Raw genomic sequence first — 26,134 nt, 5'->3', positions numbered from 1 at the left:
TTTGCATGTCTATAACCAGCTTTTGATTTGTGGTTACCATTAGGCTTATAAATAACATCTTCTGCATATACCAGTCTATATTAAGTTGATGTTCACTTAAGTTTGAAACCATTCTAAAAGCACTAACTTTTCACTTATCTCCCTACCATGTTTTAAGTATATGGTGTCATGCTATACACCCTTGTATTTTGTGAATCTCATGACTGATTTTTATAGATATACTTCCTTTATGCTTCTTTTATTATTTCTGCTTATGATCTTTTCTTTCCACTCAAAGAGTCCCCTTTACCATTTCTTGTAGAGCTGGTTTAGTGATGATGAACTCCTTTAACTTTTGTTTGTCTTGGAAACTCTTTATCTTGTCTTCTATTCTGAATAATAGCCTTGCTGGGTAGGATATTCTTGGTTATAAGTTTTTTTGTTTTTCTTTCGGCACTTTGTCTGCCAATTTAATTCTTTCAAAACCTGTGGGGCCCTATAAATCTCAGTGGAGTTTACTCTGAAGCCACATCTGTAAAACTCTTCTGACACTTGTTCCCTACCTTGGGGTCCTCCAAGAGATGGCTGCTAGACAACATTCTTTGGTTTCTTAAAGGACCTATTGATTAACTGAATCTGTGAGGCACATCTTTAATTTTTTTGTAACTGACTAGTATGCTGTGGCAAAACCTTTGATTTTTCACCATTCTTGACAACAACAAGTTTCACAGTCACACTGTCAGCTTCTTCTCTACATAATGTTTTTCAGGCAGAACTTGTATTTGTTCTTTTCAAAGGCATTTATTGATTTTTATTATTACTTACTGTGTGGAAAGGCTAAGAATTCTCAAACCATCAAGTCCTGACATTTTTTGTTTACCAGTCCTTCCTTCTATTTATCCCTCTTATCTTCCACTTTACTATAAACAATAACAAACATGTTACTTAGCATCTTAGAATATAAGAAATAGTAATTACCTCTAGTTTCCATAGGTCAGGAATCCAGATACAGCTAACGGGGTGAATGTCTTGGTGTCTCTCATGGCTCCAATCCCACTGTCAGCCAGGACTTCAGTCATCTCAGTGTTTAACTGGAGCAGGATACTCTCACAAGCTCACTCATGTGGCTCTTGTCAGGTGTTAGGTTCTCATGGATTGTTGGCCAGAGATATTACTTCCTTGCTATATGTGCTCTCCAGAGAGTGAGTCCTAGACAGAACCATCATCTTTGTAACCTAATCTCAGAATGATATCGCATCATTTTTGCTGTATTCTTTACTGGAAGCGAGTCAATAAATCTAGTCCACATTTCAGCAAGGATATTAATATAAGAAGAGTATGAACACCAGGAGGTGGTGGTCATTGGAGGACACTTGAATGGCTATCACTGCAGGGGTAAGCATGACAACCCTAGGTAAAATAACCACTCAGTCATTTCTTGTATTATTTATGCTAATTCTCCCCATCATACTTTCTATCTGATATCCTCGATTTTTAAAAAAATTATTCCTGGCACTCATCTCATTGTCACAAATTAGAGTTATAGCACAGACTAAGACTGCAAAAAATAGACAAAAGCAAGTTAATTCAAAAATATGTCAAAGGAATGATACAATGAGATCTGCATTTTAGAGTCAAAAGTAGGGCTAATAACAAGCCCAGTGTTGCTTAGAGCCAAAGACCCATTTAAAGATAAGAAAGGTTTGGCATAAAAGATAGGAATTAATTCATCCTTCATGAATGTGGCTTTCTAGACTTTGGAAGGCATAGAAGTAGGAGAAAATGTTAGATGGAGCAAATAATGTGACAGAAGTTTGGAGAAGAAAAATGTCTATTCTAGGAATTGTAGAGAGTTTGACAGGAGCAAGGAGAATATTGAGAGACAAGATGCTTAAATATAAAATTGAGATAATAAGTCTTAATAGGTAGTCAGGGATGAATTTTTGACAAAAATGATTAGCCCATCTGTTCTTCTTAAAGCCACCCTACTGAGTTGACTCTCATTATGAACTGGGATTTTATTATCTTGGATTGGAGATCCTTATTATTATTCTCAAGGGCAAAGGCCCAAGACAGATCCTGGAAATGAAGCAGCCTGTGGAGTTTATCTAGTGTGGTCTACCTTTAGGAAATGTAGCCTTGAGAGTTCGGAGGTATTAGGACAAGACTCTCTAACAAAGTAAGACAAGACAGTAGATTATTGCAAGTAACTCTAGAACAGTTTGTGAATATGGCTGAATAATTATGTTAAAAATCATGGAAAGGGAGGAGCTTTATGTAAAGCTCCATTTCCCACCTAAGAGGAGCTGTCTACATGTTATCAACAATGCGACATTCTCTTAATTTGTTAATAGTAAGATCTCAGCACATGTTTTTCTTCAATGTAATTATGTTGTGCCTCTAGTTTTGTAATTAATTCCTCAATATGACTGAAGCAATCCCATTTGGTGCTTAAGAATTAGTCTGCCATGTGATGTGGTATGGAGCATTAATAATAAATAGCATTTGTGCTCAATGTCTGAGGGAAGGCAGGCCATTGCTAATGATCCTATAGGCTGCTGCTATGGACTCACACCACTGGACTAAATGACAGCTCTTCCTCTTTTCTATGACCCACAACACTCTTTGTCATGATTTTGCATGAAAAATTGAGATCATAAAATGTATGCTTTAATAATCTCTTAAATTGCTTTTGACTTAACTTTTTAAATCTATAGAGTTTAAAAAATCCAAATATTGCTTTCACAATATCGTCCCCTAATATTTATAACATGGTAAAATTCAAAATTCATTCAAATCATGTATGTTGAGTGAAGAATATGTGCAATAAATGAATGAAGCACGTATCTATTTTTAGCAGTGCTATTTTGGGACAAAAAATAAAATTAATATTTCATTTAGGCCTTACAGGTATTGATATTTTAAATACTGATTAAAATTCATATGTATACATTTATAACAAGTATTCCATAAGGAAACATATTCTACCTTCCAAGTCTAGTACTTTTTAGGAAATTAAAAAAAAAATCATATATGCAGTATTTTAAAAATGTAATCTGAGTAGGCTAAAATAAGCTTATAAATGATTTAAAATTAAGGCTCCAAGGGAAGTATAGTTAACTAAGATAAAAATAAAAGGAAATAATGCCCTAAGACATATGTGTTAAAAGTCTGAAGAACAAACCAAAGCTTATTATAAAAATATATGTTTTTAGAGCTAGGTATTTTGTAGGGATGAGATAAATTTTTTGGTTTGTTTTGTTGTTGTTGTTATTGTTTTAGTGAAATTGTCGAAGGTAGTTTATCCAATATATTTTTCTAAATATATAAATATATTTTTCTACAATATATTTTTCTATATTTTTAACATTAAAATTATCAAAGGATAGTTTTTAGGATAATTTTTAATGTGATTATCTATTCATTAGTTTGAATAGTTTTTCCCAAGCATAACAGAAGATAGATAGCTTAGTACATTTCAATATAACAGATAACTTGTAATTATATCCATACAGTTAGATATTATGTAACTGAGTTGCCAATGCTTTCTTTACTATTATCTTTGTTAAAGTGAAAATAATTATTTTTTAAAGCATGATATATTGGTCAAGGACATGTCATACTGACTCATATGCTTACTTTTCCCACACTGTGTTTTGAATTGTGTTAACATCATATTGCTCACAGAAAATTTTCTTATTATATATAAGCTTCAAACTCAGAGTTATAATAAATCTAAAGAAATAACATAAACCAAAAACATTTCATGCTGCTTTCCTATGTAATTCATTTTTTGAGTTTCAAATACAACTTGAACATTGTAAATATCACTCACAGGGTTTGGGCAAAGACCCCATTGAGTCCTATTCTCTCACAGCTAAAGGAATCATCAGTGATCTTTGCTGACACTTCAGTATTCTGGCTTTCTCTTCTCCAAACTACCTGTAAATCCCACTCCATTTGGTGCCCCCTCCCCTTCTGAATCTTCAGCTGGTGGACTCTGTCCATTTTTATAACGAATTTGTAAATTATATGTTGACATGATCCTAACAAAAACTCTGTTGTTGCAAAGGAGAAACTAGGAAGACAAAAATGAGTTCCTTTGTTCCAAGCAGAACAAACCTGATGGTTTTACAAACTACAGTAGGTAAATAATATGTCATTGATTCCAATGTGAATAATAAAGGTGTTCAGGGACTGCTCTCATATATGAGGTTTCAGTTTCCATATCTAGCAATCTGGATACTTGCCATGGTAATAATTATTTCATGTAGGTCACAAACCACTTCAAAGTAAAGAAATAGTATAATGGAAAATACTTTCAAGAGTAGTTCATGAAAGTGAATAAATGGAGTAAAAATTCATATTTTATTACATCAAAGATCATGTTTGTTCTCAACATTACAATTGCAGTGGACTGAACATTTTTGGTTTAAACATGTCTTCTCTAATTTATAGTGAATATTACAACAATGTATTAGTCTCCATCATAATCACTTGTTGGGTTGTCACTCAAGTACAGTAGAAGTTTTTTAATTACCCATGAAGCAGATTTTAATAGTTTATTTAAAAATGAATCATATTGTTTATTACAGATATCTTAAGCCAAAAGCTTTAAAGCATTAATTTAATATTTTCTTCCTCTGGAAACAACTTTTCAGTTTAGAATCTATCCTTATTTGAAATACTCTAGAAAAAACAATGGTATCAGTTACTTTCTAGTAAGTTCTTTTGGTGCTTATACTATCAAGAAAATGAAAACATTGCTAATATCCAAATGGGCAGCATTTCATTAGTTTTATCACCTATCCCATACTCAACAATGGCACGATCATATAGGTGACTTAAATGAGCAGAGCAGGCTAAGTAAGCATGTTGGAGTATAGAATATCAAACAACATGTTTTACTTACCTAAAGAAAATTCAGTTTGATATTCAAGCAGACAAATAAAAACTCTGGGTACTCAAACAGAATCAATTCAGAAATTGAGTAGAGGGAGGGGAATGGTCACCAAATTTTAACCCCTTGTTTCTATAGCAACCATTTATCCTGATCCTGGATTCAAAAGCAGAGGAAAACATGAATAACTATCCCTTATTTATCATACACTTGAAGAAATGATATATTTTCCAATAGACTTATTTTCTAATATTTTAATTGGAATATGTGCTATTATTTTGACACAATATTCTTGGCCCTCTTTTTTCTCTATTCTCTGCCTGGAATTTATTGTAATATTTATCACCAAAAATTGGAGAGTTGTGACAATCCTTTCTATTCTTTTTTTTTTTTTTTTTTTTTTTTTTTTTTTTGTAGGCGAGAAAACCAAGGTGTCAAGAGGTTAAATGCTTTATTCAGTATCCCAAAGTCAGTTAGACCAGGTTCAAAGTTTGAATATATGTAAAGAATAAACACAGAACTGACACATGATATATGTTCATGTATCACATTAATCAGCATTAATTTCTTTCAATTAAGATTGTGCTATGCTTGTTGTTTTAACTGCATTCTACATTAAGCCTGGGTGGTATTTATCTGGTAAACTACAATATATATTTTATTGACTTTTTAAGTTATTGATACTTTTAAAAAGAAATTGGAAGCGTTATTGGCAAAAGTAAATTCTAGGAGATCAAGATTGTGCTAATCTGAGATATACACAGTGATCTCTATAATCTAGCTTGCAGGATATAGTTCAGTTTTTCTTATTACCTTTTTATACCAAACCTTGTTTAAATATTCAGAACATAAAAGATGTTTCAAACAAACAATCAAACAAACAAAAACCAGGTGTATTGAAAAAGGAATTATTCATTTTTCACAGAATTATCCCTGCATAAAATAGATACAGCAGAGACAGACATAGTAATAAGACACGTCTCTTTTAAAAGTAGTTCAGAGACTCTGGAAGCAAAGAAGAAAGGAGGTCATGAATGTTTATAGTCCAATTGGACAAACAAGATGGCTGAGAGTTGATACTATCTCTTGGTGTTGCAAACAGAGAGGTGTTAAGGTGGAAAACAACACATTTAGCTGTGTAATAATCTGTTCACTCTGACATGTGCTCCAGAAATTCTGAAAATGACCTACAGAAGCTTGTATGTAGAAGGGAATATAAATCAATATTTTTAGAAGTAGGACTTAAATACAGAAATCAAATCATGATTAAATGAAGAAGCAAGTTCTGACTTTCCCCTGTGCCTTAGTTTCCTCACCTGAAGAGTGGCCACAATAGCAGAACTTAACTGTGCTGAGCAGAATTCTAAAAGTGATCCCTGAAAACTCACATCCTTATGAAATCTCCTCTCCTTGAAGTGTGGGCGGAACCTATAAATACAATGAGATATTATTCTTGTCATTGTGCTAAATTATATGGCAAAAGGGAGACTATTTTGGTAGGCCTAATTTAATCACATGAGACCTTATAAAAGCAGAGAGTGCTCTTCAGCTGGTGGCAGAAGAGGAAATCAGAGAGTCTATACATGAAGGGGATTTGATGTACCATTGCTCATTTTAAAGTTGGAGAAAGCCATATGCCAGGGAATATCGACCTTTAGGAGCTGAGACTGGTCACAGCTGATACCCAGTGGAAAAGGGGAACCTCAGTTGTACAGGCACGAGAACAAAATTTGTCAAACCCAAATGAGCTTGGAAGTGAATTCTTCCCCCAGAGCCTGTAGAGAAGAGCCAACCCTTGATTCTGGCCCTGTGAAACAGTAAGCAGAGATCTAGTTGAACCATCCAGCACTTCTGATCTTCAGGACGGTGAGATAATAAATGAATATTGTTTTAAGCCACTAAAATTTGTGGTAATTTGTTATGTAGCAAGAGGAAATTAATGTACTATATCACAGGATTGATATGTGGATTAAATGTGGTCTTATCTAAAGCATTATTAAAAAATGTCAAGGTATAAGCACTCAATATATATTGACTTTATTTTCTTGTTAGATGTGTTATTCTGAGTGAACCGTAGACTGGGAATCTCAGGCTCCTATCTTTGAGAGAATGATAGATCTAAACCATATAATTCTTATGAATACTAAGTGATAATGCATAATTATTCATGTTTTAGCACAAATTCATGTGATAGATTCATCCCCAAAGAATGTTATTTCCCTAATCTTAGAATAATTAACAGTTATGATGGTGTAGAAAGTGAAGATTTAATTTAAGAGCCAAGACCTGGACATGGCATATAAGAGGGAAGGACAAAGAAAATCACTTGGGGGAGAATGTGTGGGGAACCAGATGAATCAAGGCCTGAAAGCAATATGGGCAAAGAAGATGGCTACATTGAACAAATGTCTTCTTTATCATTGTTGCTATTATTTAGCGTAGACTTGTAGACTTCTCAGAGATTGATTGCAGCATGCTGATCAGCATTGTTAATCTCCAACTGGAAGTGGAGGCAGTTTGTGAAACTTATTCGATTATAGCATGCTCTCTCTCTCTCTCCTTTTTTTTTTTTTATTTTTAAGATTTTTATTTATTTATTTGAGATTGAGAAAGAGAGCAGGAAGGTGAGAGAATCTGAAGCAGACTCCACACAGAGCACAGAGCCCAACTCGGGGCTTGATGCCAAAGTCCAGAAATCACAACCCGAGCCAAAACCAAGAGTTGAGCGTTCAACTGACTGAGCCACTCAGTTGCCCCATCCCTCTCCTTTAAAAAACATCTCTTCTGGTTTCTGCTTCTGCATGAAATAAGTATGGAAGTCATCACCACATCCTAAAAATAAGTAAAAAGCTGAACAAATTGAAAAATCTACTTTTTAGATTCATTAGAGAAATGAAGTCACAGGCCAAATCACTGCTCCAAAATTTGGTAGAGAGGCAGATAGAGAGATTCACAACATACAGGAACAGAAACCTCCATGATAGTCAGTGCTAAGGGAGGAAAACCTGAACTCAAATCGATGAATTGCTGAAAGCTAGATGTGGATTAGTCTGAGTTGAAAACTCCAACGGGACCCACTCATTAGGGTGGACTGGGACACTTTTGTGAGTTTTACTTATGGGAGCTTGACTAGGTTCTCACAGTAAATGTCAGAGAAATTCCCTTACACATCTAGCAAAAGTAGGAAAAAGGAAACATTTTGAATGTGCCGGAGCACTCAGTTTTTCTTAGCAAAGACTGTCTTTGAGAGACAGTAGTTAACCTGAACTTAACATATTGGGTTTTATTAGAGCATAACTGGCCTTAGGGAAAGGGAATACTCAACTCTTGCCCACTCTAACTTTCCACGTGAGGGAAGATACATACCTAACTATAGGCCACTCTGGTCATCCTATCCCTCCTGGCGGGGTGGGCAGGTTCTGAGAAATATTTGTAGAGTTCAAAGTCCAGAGACAAAGGTTCATTACTCATAAGACTTTAGACCGCTTCTCCATTCCCCACACTTCACCACCACATTACTAAAGCCCTACTTAGAGCAGTTTCTTCTGCTCAGCATATCATGTCTGACTCTCAGAACAAAATTACAAGGCACACCAAAATGCAAAATAAAAAATGCAAAAATAAAAAACCTCACAATTTGAAGAGACAGAGCAAGCATCAGTCATGGATATGACATAAATGTTGCAATTATCAGGCCAGAAATTTAAAAATACTAGGAGTAATATGTTAAGAATGCTGATGGATAAGTGGACAGCATGCAAGATCAAGTGGGCAATTTAAGTACAGAGGTGAGAATCTTATGAAAGAACACAAAAGAAATGCTAGAGATCAAGAATACTGCAGTAAAATTGAAAAATGCCTTTGATGGGCTTATTAGTAGACTGGGCTCAGCTGAGGAAAGAATCTCTGAGCTAGAGGATATTTTAATAGAAACCTCCAAAACTGCAAAGCAAAGAGAACAAAGACTGAAAAAATATCCATAGAAACTGGCATAACTACAAAAGATTTAACATATATGCAATTGGGAACTAGAAGAAAAAAAAGAGAGAGACAAGAGAAATATTTGAAATAATAACAACCAAGAATTTTTCCAGATTCATGTCAGACTCCATACCACAGATCCAGGAAGCTAAGAGAACAACAAGCAGGATAAATGCCAAAACAAGCAAACAGACAAAAACTACACCTAGGTGTATTGTTTTCAAATTACAGAAAATGAAAGATTAAAAAAATATGAAATAAGCCAGAGGACAAAAACACCTCACTTATGAAAGAGGAAGTATAAGAATTATATCTGACTTCTCAGAAAACATGCAAGCAAATAGCAGGAAGATTTAAAGTGTTGAGGGGAAAAAATAGGTAAACACCAACCTAGAATTCTTACCCTGTGAAATTCTCCCTGAAAAGTGAAAAAGAAAAACCTTCTCAGACAAACAGAAATGGATAGAATTTGTTACTGATAGACTTGCCTTGCAAAAAAAAAAAAAAAAAAAAAAAAGTTAAAAGAAGTTCTTTAGAAAGAAGAAAAATAAGTTACATTAGAAATTCAGATCTACATAAACAAAGGAAGAACACTGAAAAAAAAAACAAGTAGTTAAAATAAAAACTTTCTTTCATATTTTAATCTAACAGATAACAGTATATTAAAAATAATGGTAACAGAAATAGATTATGTATGCTTACATATAAATGAAATTAAACCAAGTAGACAAGGGACTAGAAAGAGCAGGTAGGATTATTTTGTTGTTTAAAGTGCACTACTTGTGAAATGGTAGTGTTACTTGAAAGTGGACTTGGGGGAAGCCTGGGTGACATAGTGGTTGAGTGTTTGCATTAGGCTCAAGTCATGATCCTAGGTTCCTGGGATCTAGTTCTACAATAGGCTCTGCACAGGGAGCCTGCTTGCTTCTCCCTCTGGCTATGTCTTTGTCTCTCTCTGTGTATCTCTCATGAATAAATTAAAAAAAAAAAGACAGTAGACTTGGATGAGTGTAAATGTATTTTACAAACTGTAGGGCAATCACTAAAAACGATGAAAAAGAAAGTATAACTGATATGGTAAGACATCCAAAAAATAGAATCATATAAATTCTCAATTACAACCATAGAAGAAAAAGAGTGTAAGACAAAAAGAGGTACAAAGAAAAAGAGTAATAAATAGAATAGTAACAAGTATAATATGTATTGATCCAACTATATCAGTACTCATTTTGAATATCAGTTTTTAAGTGCACTGATTAAAAGACAGACTGATAGAGTGACTCAAAAACAGGTCCAAGTGTCCATTGTCTACAGGAATCCCTTTTCAAAGTACACAGATAGATAAAGATTAAAACTAAGTAGATGAGAAAGATAGACGATGATATACTAATCAAAAGAAAGCAGGAATACCTATATTAATTTCAGACAGAGCAGACTCCGAACCAAGGAAAGTTATCTCGGATAAAGAGGGGTACTACACAATGATAAAGGGGTCAGTTCCCCCCAAAAGACATGCTGATCCTTAACGTGTATGTGCCTAATAAGAGAACATCAAATACATGAGGCAAAACCTGATAGAACTGAAAGGAGAGCTAGATGGATCTATTTTCATTTGGAGCCTTCAACACTCCTCTCAGAAATTGATAGATCCACACAGCAGAGAATCAGGGAGGACATAGTTTAACTCAACCACATCATCAATCAACAAAATGTGATGGATATATATGGAATACTTCATCCAACAATAAGACAGTACACTTTCTTATGAAGCTCATGGGAAACAGTCACCAAAATAGACCACATTGTAGGCTGTAAAGCAGATTTAAACAAATTTAATAAAACAGAAGTTGTGCAGAGACTGCTCTAATATCACAATGGATTTAAAATAGGAATCAACAACAGAAAGACACCTGGAAAATCCCTAAATACGTGGTGTTTAAACAATATACTCCTAAATGACACATGACTGAAGAAGAGATTTTGAGAAAAGTTCAACACAATGAAAGTGAAAACACAACTTACCAAAATTTGTGAGATGCAGCAAAAGCAGCGCTTAAGGGGAAATTTATAGCATTAAATGTATTTATTTTTTTAAAAAAGAAAAAAAAAACTAGATCCATTAAACTCTAATCTTCAACCTTAGCAAACTAGAAAAAGAACAAAAATCAAAATCTGAAGCATTAAATTCAATTTAAATCCAAGTAAGCAAAAGAAAAGAAATAAAGATCTGAACATAAATCAATGAAATTGAAAACAGGAAATCAATAGAAAAAAATAAATGAAATTAAAAGCTGGTTCTTTTAAAAGATCAATAAAATTAATGTGTTTAGCCTAACTTAAAAAAAGGAGAGGTGGAGAAAGGACACAAATTATTAATATTAGAAATGAAAAAGACATCACTACAGATCCCTAAAGGAATAATATGAACAACTCTATACCCACAGATTTGATAACCTATCTGAAATGGACCATTTACTTGAAAGACAATCTGCTGAAGCACAAGGAGAAAAAGACAAGCTGAATAGACTTATATCTATTAAATAAGTTGAGTCAATAATTAACCACCTTCCAAAATAGAAAGCACAAGACCCAGATGGGAACACTGAAAAATCCTATCAAATATTAAAGGAAGATTTTATACCAATTATCTAAAATCTCTTTCAGAACATCCATGCTGAAGGAGTGTTTTCTAATTCATTTTTTAAAATATTTTTATTTATTTACTCATGAGACACACACAGAGAGAGAGAGAGAGAGAGAGGCAGAAACACAGGCAGAGGGAGAAGCAGGCTCCGTGCAGGGAGCCAGATGTGGAACTTGATCCTGGGACTCCAGGATCATGCCTTGGGCCAAAGGCATGTGCCAAACTGCTGAGCCACCCGGAGATCCCCTCTCATTTTCTAAGTCCACTATCACCTTATTACCAAAACCAGACAAAGATGTTACAAGAAAAACTACAGCCCAATATCTCTCATGAATATACATGAGATATCCCTAACAAAAAATAAGTAAATTGAATCCAACAATATATAAAGGAATTATACACCATAGTCAAATAAGATGTAATCCACATGGGCAAGGTTAGTTTGACATTTGAAAGTCAATCAATGTAATCCCCCAATCAATAAGCTAAATAAGAAAAATCACATAATCATAAAAATAGATGCAGAAAAAGCATTTGAAAAAATTCAACACACATTCATGATAAAAAATATTCTCAAAAAATTAGTAATAAAAGGGAAATTCCTCCACTTGATAAAAAATATCTTCATTAAAAAAATCTACATTTAACACCATACTTAATGAGAAACTACTAGTTTTCCCCCAAAGATCAATAACAAAGAAAGATGTCCCCTCTTACCACTGCTTTTCAACTTTGAAGTCCTACCTGAAAGCAATAAGAAAGAAGGAAATTTAAAAATATACTAATTAGGAAGGAGGAAATAGAACTGAATTTGTTCACATGTGACATAATTGTTTACATAGACACTCCAAAGAATTAATAAATATACACACATACAAACAACCCTCCTGGGACTAAAGCAATTATAGAAAGGTTGCAGGATACAAGGTTAATACATTAAAATCAATCTCTTTCCTATATACGAGCAATAAACAAGTGAAATTTGACATTAAAATCACAGTATTTATATTAGTAATCTCCAAAAGTAAAATATTTAAGTATAAATCCAACAAGGTATGTACACGATCTATATGAGAAAAGCATAAGCCTACAGCTGAAATGAAGAACTAAATAAATGGAGAGAAATTTCATATTCATAGACAGGCATACTCAAGGTTGTCAAAATGTTGGTTCTTCCCAATTTGTTCTATAGGTCCAATGTAATCCCCCTCAAATGACTTTGAAGATATTGACAGACTGATTCTAAAATCTGTCTGAGGGGGGAAAAGACTCAGAATAGCAACAAAATATTGAGAGGGATCCCTGGGTGACTAGTGGCTTAGTGCCTGCCTTCAGCCCAGGGTGTGATCCTGGAGACCCGGGATCAAGTCCCACATCAGGCTCCCTGCATGGAGCCTGCTTCTCCCTGTGCCTATGTCTCTGCCTCTCTCTGTGTGTCTGTCATGAATAAATAAATAAAATATTTTTAAAAAAATATTGGCGAGAAACAAAGTTGAAAGACATACCACTGACATCAAGATGTAGTGTAAATCAGCAGTAATGAAGACAGCGTGGCACTGGCAAAAGAATAGACAAACAGGATCAGTGAAAGAGGATAGACAGCCCAGAAATAGACCCACGTGTACATGTATTAACTCATCCTTAACAAAGGAGCAAAAAGGCATTTACAATGGAGGAAAGATAATCTTTTCAACGAATACTGGAAAAACTGGACATCTACATGTAAAAAAAAAATCTAGGCAGGCAACTTACTTGTATTATAGAAAGCAACTCAAAGGGAATCAGACCTAAATGCAAAGCACAAAACTATAAAAATTGCTGAAGATAACATAGAATATCTAAATGACTTTTTAGATACAATACTAAGGATACTATCCACGAAAGAAAAAAATTGATAAGCTTCATTGAAATTAAAAATTTCTGGGATCCCTGAGTGGCACAGCGGTTTGGCGCCTGCCTTTGGCCCAGGGCGCGATCCTGGAGACCCAGGATCGAATCCCACGTCGGGCTCCCGGTGCATGGAGCCTGCTTCTCCCTCTGCCTGTGTCTCTGCCTCTCTCTCTCTCTCCTCTGTGACTATCATGAATAAATAAATAAAATCTTTAAAAAAAAAAAATTTCTTCTCTGGGAAAGACACTGTTAAGAGAATGGAAAGACAAATCACATACAGGGAGAAAATATTTGCAAAAGACACATCTGATAAAGGACTGTTATTCAAAGTATACAAAGAACTCTTAAAGCCCATCAAGAAAACAAACATGCCAATTAAAAAAAAAAAAAGGTCCGAATACCTGAACTGACATATCCCCAAACAAGAAATACAGATGGCAAATAATCATATGAAAGATGCTCTATATCATATATCAGCAGACAAATGCAAATTAAAACAGTTAGCTACCATTATACACCGATGAGAATGGTCAGATCCAGAACACTGACAACACCCAAATGCTGGTGAAAATGTTTAACAGAAACTCATTCATTTCTGGTAGGGATGGGAAATAGGACAGTCACCATAGAAGACAGTGTGGTGTTTTCTTACAAAAGTAAATGTGCATTTATCGTATGATCCAGCAATCCAGCAATCAGACTCCTTGGTATTTATCCAAATGAGTCGAAAACATAAAAACTTCCCTACAAAAACCTGCACACGGATGTTTATAGCACCTTTACTCACGATTGCTAAAACTTGAAAGCAATCAAGCTGTCCTTCAGAAGGTGAATGGGTAAATGGTGTTACATTCATACATTGGACCTCTTTCCATGCCAAAAATAAATGAGCTATCAAGTCATAAAAGACATGTAGTGAAATTAAATGCATATTACTGACAGAAACAAATCTGAAAATATAAATACTGTATGATTCTTTTATATGACAGTCTATAAAAGGTTAACTATAGAGATGGTAAAAAGATCACTAGTTGTCCGGAATTAGTGGGGAGAAAAGGATGAATAAACAGAACGTGGGATTTATAGGATATTGAAAATATTCTCTATGATACTATAATGGTAGATGCATTCCATTATAAATTTATCCAAAATCATAGAATGTACAACACCAAGGATGAACTCTAATATAAACTATGGAGTTTGAGTAATAAACAGTGTCAAGTTTGTGAATTGTAACAGATGTATCACTTTGGTGGGGGATGTTGATAATGGGAAAGTCTATGTGTGTGTGAGGGCAAAAGTATATGTGATATCTTTGTACCATTCTCCCAATTTTACTGTGAGCCTAACAATGTTGTAGAAAAAAAAAAAAAGAGTCTAAAAACATCTCGTTTGTTTTATTCATTCAATTAGCAAACATTTATATTTATATTTAAATCCATGATGTTTTAGGCTCTGTGCCAGAGCTGGAGATAGAGTAGCATGCAAGACAGTTATAACTCCAGCCTTAATGGGAACATACATATTATTTCTGCTCTGATGAGTAGAAATGGATCCGTGGTCTCTAGTATTGTGTTCTTTTTTTTTTTTCTTCTTCCAGCTCTTTAAGTTTATTTTCTTCTTGTTTTGAAATTCTATGTTAGGCTTACTCTTTGTTTTCAGCTTTTAGATTTGTTTTAAGCTTTTAACAGTATTAGAATGTTTAATGAGGCTTACATTTCTTCTAAGTAGCTATAGCAATATTAGCATCAATGAGAGGTAGGGACTATTTTTTCTGGCTTTAGAAAAGTATTCTCAGTAATCATATCCATGTATAACACCTTAATGTTCTGAATATAAGTAATGAGTTTTACAGTCAGTATTGATATTTTCTAGAACACAACTTTAGACAGATATCCTTTGGTGGTTATATGAGGCACTCATATCTGGTATGAGTTTCAGTGGCTAGAAGTAATAGCAATTGAAAAGAAAAGTGGCTATTTTTCTCCTGTCCAGTTGAAAATTTATCAGTTTTGAGTTTTATCAATAAAAGAATTCATTGGAGAAAAGTATTTTTCTTGCAAGGCAAGCAGATACTCTGAACTAAGAATTGTTCCTAAGTGTTCCTGGAAGAAATTGCTTTTTTATTTTGACTTTTTGATCAAAGTAATTTTCCATATTCCTTTGGCAATATTTGTGCTGCACGATACTATAATACTTGAAGTCTTAGTTACATAAAAATGTTTAAAATAAATAATTTCTGGACAAAGTAATAAAAAATGGCCTCTGGCCTGGATTCTCTTCTATGTGACTGTTTATAATTCCTGACAGACATACCAATCGTGAGTGATAATACCCTTAAGGTGTGTTTATGGTCTCTTAATTTCAATGATATTTCACCAATAACACCAATGATATTTCACCATTTGTGATAATTTTAGTTGCAGTTAGATAATAAATTTTCTTTGAAAAATTGGGGAGGATATCATTAAACATGTTAGCAGTAGGATACTTGTAGGATTATACAAAAAATAAAAAATACAAGTCCTAATAGCATTCATTTATATAAGAATGAGTTAATAATTTTGATTGAAAAATATTAAAGTATTTCTTTCAATAACTTATTAGCAAATCTATTATTTCTCAAGTCGTACATTTTTACTAAGGATAAAACCAAAGATTTTTACTATATCCTTTGATTCCTAACAGTCATTGAGCACTGGTCATAAAGCAGAGATTGAGTAAGAATCAATAGAAAGTACAGGAACAAGATTCTGAATGTATAAATAGGTAAAGAAATCTTCTAAATATCACAGTACTAACTAAATGAAACCGAAGGTGATCAGTGCTTAGTTATACCAAGTAAAGGGTAAAGTGAAAGCAAATCATTAGGAAAACAATGTCACAATCAAGGTGAATCTTAAAAGAGGACTTCAATTATGAAATGTGATGTTTCATAATTTTAAAAGGTAATATATTACCCAATGCATGTGGTAGGAATCAGTGAAACATCAATTTGTAGCTTCTCATGATGCTGAGGTTTGCATCAAGATTGTTGTAGATCCTATTTTACTCCATGACTTGGAATGTATCCTCAGATCTAGTTGATTTTTGCCTGTGATATGTCTTTGGATTCTGTTCATCAATGTTTACTGTCTTGCCAACTATCCATGACACCCATCTCATCTGGAACGTCACAATAGCCTTCTATTGAATTTTCACTTCCCTTGCATGCCAAGTCAAGGAAAGCTATATAATATAGTTTTAAATTGCAGCCTTTGGGTTAGGGAAAGCCTGATATTATACCATTTTTGTTATTAGTTCTTTTTGTGATATCGTGCAAATTACTTAGTGTCTCTGCAACTTGAGGATTAAAGATATCACACACTTAATATAACGATAAATATCAAATGCAAAAATGGAGGTAGAACACTTGGTGCCTGGTGGGTAATAACCAATGATTTATTTGCTATTATTACTATATTGTATAAACGTGAGAAGATACTAGATACATTTGAGCAGAAAATGACAGAGTTGGTGCTGTTTCTTGTAAGTTCTGATCGCAGAATCCTAAATAGATTGATATTAAGAAGCTTAGTTATAATCCCAGTAGAAATGTTGATATAATATTCCAGGCAGAAAGCGATTGTCCTAGCTCTGGCTGCCATATCAAAATACCAGAGAAGAATGGCTTAAAGAATAGACATTTGTCTTCCCACAATTCTGGAGGCTGGAAGTCTGAGATTTGAGTGCTAATATGGTAACTTTCTGGTCAGAACCCTCTTCCTGGTTTGCATGTCACTGTCCTCTTGCTGCATGCTCACATAACATCTTCTTTTTACTCTGAGAGATGATTGGAGAGGGAGGGAGGGAGGGAGGCTGGGAGACAGGAAGGGGCAGCAGTTCTGGTGTCCCTTCTTTGATCAGGGCCCATACTTATGACCCCATTTAATCTCCTTACAAGCCCTATCTCCAAATACCATCCCATTTGGATTAGGGCTTCAACATACACATTTGGGTCTGGGTGGGGTGGGGTGGTGGGGGACGCAATTCAGTCCACAGCATTAATGAAGCCTTAAAATAGAGTGGCAGTGGGAATGAGATAAGATAAATGAGAGCAATGAGTCAGTTTTGTTAGAGTGTCACTATTTGACATGTGTCTGGCAAAGGGAAGGAAGATAATCATCAAATTGAAGATGACTTCAAGATTGCTCACACAGGTGACTGGAAGAAAGTGGTACACTAACAGAAATTAAAATGGAAGGGAAGCAATTTGGTGTAGGAAGGTGATGGTTTTAGTTATCACTTTCCAGAAGGCAGTTAAAAATTCAGTCATGATATTGTGCACACTGAGCCCTGACCCTGAGCGTTCTACTGGGGCCTTAAAAATGAACGGTGAATGGAGATGGTTCTATCTTCAAGGGATTCACAGTCCAATGAAATGTTGGACTAGAACTTAGTGGAAAAGTCAGGGCTAGAGTTTGGGGACTCACACACATTGAGGTGTTAGTGGAAATCATATGTTTGGCAAAGAACCAGGATGATATATGGAGAACGCTTTGTTTAATTGTCCCAAATTATTCCAAATATTACTGTTTCACAGTAATTGTTGCATAAAACTGTATGGGGTATAAATGAAACATTTAGCAAAATATTTTTGTTTAAGAAAAAAATTAAAATCAACTGTATTTGGAAGTCAACGCAGACATTTCATGCCTCGTGAAATGAAATAAAAATTGAATCCTGATTAACACTTGTTTATAAAGGGTGGTGATGACTGTCACATGCTCCAGGTATGCTGTGCAACTACTTAATATCTGGTGAAGCATAAATCCAGAAAATATTCTGTTACCTCTTTTCTACACTTACTTTATACGTTCCTTATCTTTACTCCATAAAGGTGAAATTCCCCGAAGGAGCCCTAGTGACAGACGTGAAACAACTAAGTGTTCCAGAGTAGTCCCAGGAAACCTTGGTTAGTTCTTTACACAAAGTGGCAGACATTCACAGCAGTTCATGGAGACTTTAGGTTTTACTTAGCTTTTCCAATAAAAATTCTACATGACCCAGGGTGAAAGTAGAAGGCAGGCTGGGATTTTACAGCAAAGGACTCAGGGAGAACAGGTCATAACTTTTGTTTAAAATGAACTTGTCAATGGGTGAGGGGGGCAGTTTGTACAGCTGCAGTAGAGACTGTGAGAACGTGTCCGACGACTTCATAAACACACTGTCTTCATTCACAATTTGAAATTGGAGTAGGGTTAGAAAACATCCCTTCCCCCATTCTCTTCATCTTACGATGAACAGGTTAGTAGAAGAAAGGAAGGACATATCACCATTCACGTGAGAATTTTCTCTTTTTGTCAAGAAGGAAAAATTATAGACAGTCCTTGTCATCCTCTTCATACAGGCAATGAAGGGAAAAAGGTATTAGGCATATGTTGTTTGGCTCAAATGCTTTATAACTTAGGAGTTTGGACAGTTTAATGATTTTATTAATGACTGTATTTGGTACTAAAAAAATGTATGATTTCCATTTCAGTAGGTTCTTGTGGATACCGAGGAGTATTTTTGTTAACAGGAAATTCGAGCAAAACCTTTGGGAAAATTAAAAAAATCTTTTCCAGGTGTCTTGCCCATAAATAGGCACAACCAATTCTAAAAGGTCTCAATCCTGTTTTATGTGTGTTGTGTTTCAAATAATAAAAGGGTTTACTGACCACTTAAAATGCGTATATCGCATACTACAAGATAAAAAAGGTCCCGTTATTCTGAAAACTGTAGATCTGTGCTGTCTAATACATTAACCACTAGTCATTTTGGGATATTTATTTATAAAATAACATTCTCAGAAATTAAAAATGTAGTTCTTCACTGCATTTCATGTCCTCACGAGCCAAACAATCTTGTGGCTACCGTGTGGGACCGCACAGGATTCATAGAACATTTTCCTCATCGTTGGAGAGATACATTGAATAGTGTAGTGATTGTCTAAGTTTAGTTTTAGGCAGAGGCCCTACCCTCAATGAGCAGACTGTTTAATGGGAAAAACTGAGCTGAACTAGTTGACTGAAACGTTCATTAAAAACGTCAAGACAAGGCTAGATTCTAGAAATAGAGTGAACCTGAGAAAAGTAAGTTGTCTGCTCCAGCAGTGTTTACAGTTCTCAAAATTAATAGTTTTCTAAATATCAGACTCTTCTAAGAGGCATGTCTTCCTTCGGAGTGAGGCTGGCACATTAATTCTAACCTCATTAAACTGTGAACTTGGTACATAGGACTCCACATAATCACATTAGCCCTTTGGAAGGGTTGCTCTAAACGTAACCAAAAAATCGTGGCCAGGTAATTATCAAGCAACAAGTCTTGTGATAAACATTGTCTTCCATTTCCAAACTGCTGTCTCAAATGCATTCAGATGCCATATATGAAACCAAGGAAGAGAATGAAATTATTCACAAGTTGTGACCAACTGGGCACTCTGCACCTGTATCTTGTTTATTATGCCACTAATAAAGTATTATTAGTATTGGATACCGAAGCCAGAGGAGTTGCTCTGAAGCAAACCCCACCTGGGTGGACAGTGAAATGCAAGCACGCAGCAGTACAGCTCTCCACAGTCTGGAATTTGCCAGCAGCAGACAGATTCACCTGGCACATAACAGGACAGCATCAGGCGGCTCTGTTTGAAGTAAGGCTCCATGCAGCCAGAGAGATGAAGAGACTAAGCCACAGAATGTGACGAGTCTTAAATATGAGTGTCCCTGGCCAAGCTGGTATTTGTTGGCACTAGGATTACCTGTCACACCCAGGGATTTTAGTTCCACCTTTACATATGCATCGTGAATCTGTCAATGACATTTAGAGACAAATTATGAACACTCAAAAAAAAAAAGAGTATACTTCATTAATGGTTTGAGGGAATCAGTTTCCTTGTCCTTTATTATTTATTTTACAGATTGCAGGAATAATGAAGAGCATTATGAAGGGTTACAGTTAATTCTTTTCATTTGCTTCTTTTTATTTGGTTCAAAGTCTGTGTGCGAATGGCATTTACGCAATCATCTCAATCTTTATTATGATTTAAGAAATGCTTTACCCACAGAGAACTGTTAGCCATTTGTGAATATCCCATGGTGTTTATACCTCCAGGCTTTTACTCAGCATATATTTCTAGAATGTCCTTTACCTGGGCAGTATTTTTATTCATCTTGTATGTTCAAACTCAATTTCTTTCATTCATGCACTCCAGAAACTTCTGTTGGGTAGTCACTATGTTCCAGCACATTTCTCAACTTAGGGAAACAGCAATGAAAATAAGAAACAAGTTTTTACCTACATGAAGCTTATTGTCTTTGGAAGAGACGATACAAATAAATATATAATTTTAAAGGCAAGATTGTGTTCCATGAAGAAAGGTACTACAGGGTAGAGAGTATGAGTGAGTTACCCTAGGTAAGTGTCAGGAAAGACTGGTTCAGAAAACTTCCAAGTGGAATGATAGACTGAGTCACAGCAAAAGTAAAGCTGCTAAGTTAGCACAAAAAAGACAAAAGTACTAAAAGCAGAAGTGGTGAGGAGGACAGGAGTGAGAGAGGAGCTCGGAGAGTGAGGCAGAAGCCAGATGAAATAGTACATTGTGAGATCATGGCATTGAGTTTATACTTTATGTGCCTGGAAGCCATTGGAAATGTTGAGACAGGAAATGATACGATCTGTTTTAAGATTTAGAAAGGTCAGTTGGCTGCCAAGTTGGGAATAGATTAAAGGGTCAGAAATGGAAGCCAGGAGACCAGCTGGGAGATTATTGAAGTATGAAAGACGATAGAGGCTTAGTTATGGAAACTAATCAAATTCAGGATAAATTTAAAAGTTAGAGGTTACAGTACTTGCTGATATATTGGGTATGGCATGTAAGGAGAAGATAGGAGCCAAAGAGACATTTCTGTCCTGAATGATTGGGTGAATGTGTTCAACTAGAGTAGGAGCAGGTTGTGTGTAGAGATGTCCTATAGAGAGAGTTACACTTTAGCCATGATAGCCTTGAGGTGCGTACTAGGCCTAAATGTGGAAATGTCACGTAGATAGTTGGATACATGTATTTGGAGGTCGGGATTCATCAGTGTATCGATTACCCTTAAAAGCCAAAAGATTGATAGAGATTACCTAGGGAGGTTCAAAGACTAAATTTATGGACCCTATATCATATATAAACTGGCAGGAAAAGGAGCTGACAACTAATCGCTTCCCCCAATGAACTACCAGAAAACCCAATAATTCTACTATATATATAGCCTATGTATATATTCTATATACAATATTTTATATATAACACTCTATATAATATATAAAATATTGAATATATATAGGTCTTATAGAGGCCAGTCACATTATACTGTGGTTAACTTATTTTGCTCTTCATGTCTTTCTAATAGGTTTATTTTTGCGTCTTATTTGTAGCTTATTTTCCTGAGCTCACCACATAGTAAATATTCCAAAAGTGCTTGCAGAATAAAAGTATGTCTAAATAATTTTTGTGACTTGTCCAATATAATTTTCATAATATGTTTATGGAGAAAAATGATGCAAAATAGCCCTTCAATCTATTACTGAAAGACAACGATAATGTATGTCTCTGTAAAACAAACGAGTTACTGATCTCCTCTCAATTCCCTGTATCATTGACACAACAACAGCTTTCATTTCGCCTTTATCTCATTTCTTCCATATTTATAACTCCTTCTTACTCTGTTAATTACTACTTTTCTTTAGAGACCAAGCACCTTTTCTATCTTGCAGTTGATTTCTATCACTGGCCATGCCCTCACCACCCATTCCAAAGGCACATCAGTTTCCACAAGGATGTGCATTCACTGTCTGTTGGCTCAATGGGCCAGACTTTGAGTTACATACAGCCTGTGAAGGTAAACACTATTGACCTAAGGGTGTAGAGGCTCTCTGATAGCACACCTATGCCTGTGGGCAGGTATCCGCAGATGACTGGCTTCAGGTGTTTGCCTGCAGGAGCTCATTGAAAGTCAATGCAAATGAGGGCATTTTGCCTAGCAGAAGACATTAACCTGCAGGAACCTTGTAGGCACAGGTGTATTTTAGGACCGTACCGGTGTACTTCTTAAACATACGTATAATATCATACATTAATCATAAATACTAGGTCAACAGAGTGAGAGATACTCCATAAAGTAGGTGAAAGAGTAGATGTGTCAAAAAGCAAAATCGTATGATTACAGAGAAGGCATTTGTCTACCATGTTGTGTGCTTCATCTCTGCCACCATTCTGGCTCTCATTCCACCATGATTGTAAAGAAAGATCATTTGAAAAATCATCTTAAGGCATGTTGATAAATGAAAAATATAACTGAACTGAAAGCAACCTAATTGAAATTCTGCTGTGTTTTAAATATAAGAGAGTAATTACATTTTTAAATGCCACATAGGGTTCAAAAACATTTTTTCTATTTCTGAATTAACACCAAGTATTCAATGCTAAAGTTTAACAAATCGAGGTCACTTTGAACTGCAAATCTGGATGGTAATTGAAAGGCTCTTCTGTATTGTCTGCTTTTTAAAATTGTTAGCACTTTTAGATGTATTTTATCAGTGAAAGTATTAAACACACACACACACACACACACACACACACACAAACCTCACCTCCTTCCCTAACTAACTACCTCATGGTGATCCTTTCCTAAGCATGAATCCCTTTAGGGCTTTCACAGCGTGCACTTCATCACTTCACCGTCACACTCAGGCCTAAATGTTGCCTCGGGAACCAACGATTTCACTTATGTAAGGTTTTGGTTTTTTTTCCCCTTCCTCACTGTAACTTTCCTCAAGCTGGTAAATGTATTCTTTATTTTCTATACATCTTTCCTGCCCCCCTGCCTCCACAATATGAATTTTTATTGAAATGAATTGTATAAAAAAACTCTTAAAAAGAAAATGTTGGAGAGGGTCAGAAAAGAGTTATACTGCTTTACGCGTATTATGCAGCACACAAATTAAAACGTATATTTGACATTTGCAGGGGATTTAGACTCTGCTATAATTTGATATGCAGGTGGGTGCTTAATAAATAATTTTTGGTGAAAAGCCAAGAATATGCTGTATATAGGATTCGAGCATATGCTCCATGATATTAATGATAAAACATATGTTTAAAAACATTTCCATCCAAGCCTGGGACATATTGCCTCCATCTTTTACTGAACATCTCCTCCAAAAAGGCCTTCTCATCTTGAAATAAAAACGTTTTAAAATCTAGGAACAGTCCCTTGGTCTCATTCTTTTTCCTGCTTGCCAATAGCATAACCTTCAAAAATATAAGTCTGCTAGTGCCTGTCTTGCTTTAAAACTTTCCCAGTCTGTAACATGGCACCTGGGACCCTTTCACACATTTACAGTCTGATCCTCATCTACTCTGCTTTTCCTGTCTTGTTTTTCACCCTGTTTCCCCACCCACCCTATTATACAGTGATATTGTTCACTGTTCTCTGAACACATGATGAAGTTTCACACCTCCATGCTCTTTTTAGTACTATTTAATCAGGCTGGAATGTGTTTGCCAACCTTCTCTGCTTGGTGAGCTCTAGTCCGACTAATCCCCTGTTTAAAAAGTTGTGTCCTCTCAGAGCTCTTCCCCACTTTCCTGCCCCTTCTCTGCCCTGTCCAACTCCATCTATCAGCCTAACGCCTCCAAGCTGGCTACTCTCTTACTTGCATCTCACGCTCCCCTTGGCTTATCTTTACAGAGTATGTGTGGGACATAGCACAGGCGATGGGGATAATCACAAGATCACGGGTGCACAACATCCTTTAGGAGCTTCTTCAGATAGATTCTGCTCATTTTGGATACTCCATTAATTTTATTTTTTAAATAGATTTTAAATGTCAGAAATAACATGTTTTTGTGGGAAGAACATAAGCATTAACATTGTACACAATTAAAATGTGGGGAAAATATGCAGAAAAAGAAAATTATTCGATTTGTTTTTGTTTTTTTGGTGTGGTTCTTTTTTTGCATACTTTCTCATATCTAGAAAGCCAAATAGATTTTTTTTAAGAAAAATTGCATCTTTTTTAATATACAGCTTGATTTTATTCAGTTGTACTCTTTGTACATCTAAACAGTCAGGTCTACCTTATACCTTTATATTTTATTTTATACCCTATACCTTAAACCTTTAGTGTCTGCATAGGTGGCCGTAAATTATTGACGCATTGTTTTTATTGGTATGGTCTATTTCCAGTTGTTTAGTATGAGTCAACAATGCTGTGGTGTATTTCCTAAAATATGTCTTTTCCCATTTGGGACACCAAAAACTGGGGTCCATCTTGCTCAGTTTTCTATCCATAAGAATGACAAAAGATTCATTAATCCAGAAGAAAAAAAGGTAAAAAAGGGAATTGTAGAATTGATTAAATACATACTATAAAACATGAATTGCATATGTGGCTAACTTATTCAAGCATGATTATACGTAGCAAACCATAAATATTAAGTAGCAGATACTCATATTATTTTATAATCTCCCACCCTCATTTAATCTTGGAAGCCCTTGGTGTGTGGCTAAAGAAATGGCCTCTGACCTGATCTGATATTTTGCTTAACAGTGTTCTTCCTTCTTTTCTTTTCTTTAATTCCATGAAGTACTTTGTTCACACTCAACTAAACTAGTCTGGTTTTTCTTGTATTTGGGTTCTTAATACTAATTAAAGATTGCTTCCAGTCACTGAGTTCCAATCACTATTGCTCAGGGGTTAAATGCAAAGTTTCCAATCTCTGTATATAACAGGAATTACTTTCATTTAATATGTTGTGAAATGTCTATTTCTTTTTTTCATCAGATTGTTAAGTTTATTACCACTTGTGAGGCTCTGAGGAATCTCTATCTATCTATCTATCTATCTATCTATCTATCTATCTATCATCTATCATCTATCTATCATCTATCAACCATCTATCATCTATCTATATTATTTTAGCTATATTTATGTCTCTGACCAATTGTATCTTTCAGTGAGCAGCTACTTTTAATTTCTTCACAAGCTGCCATTTGCCAACCTTCAGGCAAAGAAAATAGCTCTCCTTTTCAGAAAAAAGAACTCCCAAAGTCAGGATGGCCTATTAGGCAGGTTCTTGTGGAGAAGTACTAATCTGTACCTCTCTGGCCAAGCAGCCTCTACTTTTGCCATTTAACCATTTCCCACCACCATGTTGTGGGCGGTAATGACATCTGCATTCACATGTTATTATGTCTATTTGTATACATGTCTTTCCAGCAGAAACATGAACTACTTGTAGAAAGGGCATATTCATCTTCTTCCCTTGTTCTCAGAGTACATGACTCAAATTAATTGCTCAATCAATTTTTGATGAAAGAATTACTGTATGTATAAATAGCCTTTTATTAAAGATGGAATTATAAAGACAGTGCATTTTTAAGTTATTTAACGATATTGACCAGATTGATTCCATTGAAATTGTATGTGTCGTTGAAAAGAGAAAGGTAGCCATAGCTCAGAATTTTTATTTCCAAGTAAAGTCTAAAAAATTTTTATGAGGGCTTGAACAACCTCTTCTTTGGGATATGACCTTCTTAAAAATAAGGATGAGAAGAAAGTTCTGGAAAACCTTTTTGCTAGGAAGCATTGGAATCCATTTTTAAACTCTTGCAAAGGATTTTTTTTCCCCCTAGGGGGAAAATGTGGCTGAAAGGAAAGTTACAGGGCAACTA

General features: G+C 35.1%; 1 long non-coding RNA gene across 1 annotated transcript; it reads right to left on the bottom strand.

The window, feature by feature from the left end:
• Window positions 1-963: 963 nt before the first annotated feature.
• Window positions 964-16,528, bottom strand: LOC144318013 (uncharacterized). The gene is made up of 3 exons (XR_013383876.1): window positions 16,355-16,528; window positions 6,196-6,307; window positions 964-1,188 (listed from the first exon to the last, which is right to left on the bottom strand). It is a non-coding gene; the product is annotated as an uncharacterized LOC144318013 (long non-coding RNA).
• Window positions 16,529-26,134: the final 9,606 nt, after the last annotated feature.

The sequence above is a fragment of the Canis aureus genome, chromosome 8 (genome assembly GCF_053574225.1).
Source record: "Canis aureus isolate CA01 chromosome 8, VMU_Caureus_v.1.0, whole genome shotgun sequence".
Classification (NCBI taxonomy): Eukaryota; Metazoa; Chordata; class Mammalia; order Carnivora; family Canidae; genus Canis; species Canis aureus.
Note: the sequence above shows the minus strand (reverse complement) of the source record. Positions and strands in the feature narration are given on the sequence as shown.